This window comes from Megalopta genalis, unplaced genomic scaffold (assembly GCF_051020955.1).
Source record: "Megalopta genalis isolate 19385.01 unplaced genomic scaffold, iyMegGena1_principal scaffold0021, whole genome shotgun sequence".
Classification (NCBI taxonomy): domain Eukaryota; kingdom Metazoa; phylum Arthropoda; class Insecta; order Hymenoptera; family Halictidae; genus Megalopta; species Megalopta genalis.
The window spans coordinates 135,001-137,500 of record NW_027476091.1 but is presented as its reverse complement, the minus strand read 5'-3'; the positions used below and the strand labels follow the sequence as shown (position 1 = coordinate 137,500).

At 58.0% G+C, this 2,500-nt stretch overlaps 1 pseudogene; it reads right to left on the bottom strand.

Annotated features, from left to right (window-relative positions):
- The window catches only part of LOC143260856 (large subunit ribosomal RNA), an 8,994-nt pseudogene that overhangs the window by 4,249 nt on the left and 2,245 nt on the right, over positions 1-2,500 (bottom strand).

Genomic DNA, 2,500 nt, shown 5'->3' with positions numbered 1-2,500 from the left:
CGCTGCAGGCCCGTTGTCGTTGAGGCTGCGAGGATTAGGTCGTCGGCGAAGGCTGCCGACCCGATCCTCACCCCGTCGATATCCGCCCCGATGTCTTGGGGGAGGCTCCTGAGGAGTCTGTCCATCACCATGTTGAATATGCCGGGGGACATCGGGTCTCCTTGCCTCACGCCATGCATCGGATGGATGGCATGGGAGTGCCAACCACCCGACACAATGGTCGTGAGAGCATCAGAGTACACCGACCCGACATACTCAATCATGGGAGCGGGACAGCCCCTCAGTTCGAGCGTCTGTAATATCGCGGGGTGAGAAACGGTGTCGAAAGCCTTCGCGACGTCAACCGACGCAACAAAAAGCGGCTTATGGCGCGCATGGGAGTGGCGTAGCAGCAAGTCCAGCAAAAACACGTTGTCCGCACATCCGTCTGTCCTACGGAACGCTCTCTGCCTCCCATCCAATCCGATCAATCGACCCATCCGCCTAGCCAGGACTTTGTGGAATCCTCGCACAAGAGTCGAGGCGACGGTGATGGGTCGAAAATCAGACGGAGAAGAAGGCAGTCCGGTTTTAGGAATGAGCACGGTCCTGGCGTCCCTTAGGTGAATAGGGAGTCTGCGGCACCACATAATGAGGTTATAGATCCTTTGCAAAACCTCAAGGGGGGTTTTACAAAGGAGTCTCGCAGACAGACCGTCAGGACCAGGTGCTGTCTTCCTACCCGGAAGCGCCCTCCGTAGTTCATCCGGATTAACAGGAGACCACAGAGAGGAGATGGTGTCCTCTCGGTTTTCACACGGAGGACAGCTGTCGCGCGCACCTGTCATAAGGGCTTCCCAATAGGGAACCATAACATCTTGAGGGATGCCATGGTCACCTACGGGGCCATCCCTTATGACATCCAAACAGCGCCGGGGGTCCTTACGCCACAGTTCTTGCACTATGCCGTAATTCCTCCGGCGCTGTCTGCGTCGCGAGAGCGGTTCCTCCGGTTGCGCACGGCGGCCTCGACGCACGACACTCGCTGCATGAGGTACCGGAAAGATATCCGCCAGGTAAGCGGTGAGCCTTTCCAGAATATTCCCGCGATCCTCTCTTCCAACCAGGGCACAGATTTCATCCAGGGTATTAGCCTGGAATCCATCGCACCCTAGTGGTTCAAGGCCGCGGAAATACTCCAGGAAGACCCGATCGCTATCCTGGACCTCCACCGCGAGATCGGGCGCCTCAGCCACCGGCTGCAGTGACTCCTGTTGAATGCGGCCAACGTGCTCCATCACAAGCGCTCGGTAGTCCTTGTGCTTCCGAGCGCCCTTGATGGCATCTAGCGACCTGCCAGGCAGGAACCCAATGAGCGCTTGATTGATGAAGCGCACACCCTTCATGGACAGTTCTGCCTCGCGCCGCGCCAGCAAAGACACCTCCTCAGCACTCCAACGTGCCTTTGCTGGCGCTGCGCGGTTCACATCATCTGACCAATCAGGGTGAGCGGACCTCATGTGAACGCCCCTACCGATCTTGGTAGCGAAGGATCTATCGCAGCCTGGGAATTGACAAGGGAAATCGACCGGTCGGGAAGGGGGATCCCCAGAGCTCGGTCCCGGAAGGGGGGAAATTGCTGGCCTAGGGGCGGCAGAGGCCGCCCCTCTACGTGTACCCATCCGAGGCATTGTTTTGTCGCGAGGGCCAACAAAATTACAGCACGAGGGGGCTGGCAACCCCCAAGCGCCAATGTCGCCTGAACCCCGTTAGCGTTACCCGGCGAGAACCTATGGGAGGTGGGGAAGACTTGGACGGGAGAGGCTAATGGACCTAACGAGAGGTCTATATTGCGCATCACCGTCCCTGTAGCTACAACAAGAGAGTCATAGTTACTCCCGCCGTTTACCCGCGCTTTTTTGAATTTCTTCACGTTGACATTCAGAGCACTGGGCAGAAATCACATTGCGTCAACACCCGTGGGGGCCATCGCAATGCTTTGTTTTAATTAGACAGTCGGATTCCCCTAGTCCGTGCCAGTTCTGAGCTGAGCGTTGAATGGCGGCCGAAGAGGACGACCGCACCGATGGGAAACGCCACGGAAGCCTCGCAGCAAGGAAGATCCGCGGGAGGCCAAGGCACGGGACCGAGCTCGGATCCCAGCCACGAGAGCCGTTCACCTCGCCCAGGCCCGGCACGTCAGCCAGACCCGCTTCCCGACCAAGCCCGACACGCCCCGCTCCTCAGAGCCAATCCTTATCCCGAAGTTACGGATCCAATTTGCCGACTTCCCTTACCTACATTAATCTATCGACTAGAGGCTCTTTACCTTGGAGACCTGCTGCGGATATGGGTACGAACCGGCGCGACACCTCCACGTGGCCCTCTCCTGGATTTTCAAGGTCCGAGGGGATGATCCGGACACCGCCGCAACTGCGGTGCTCTTCGCGTTCCAAACCCTATCTCCCTGCTAGAGGTTTCCAGGGAACTCGAACGCTTATACAGAAAAGAAAACTCTCCC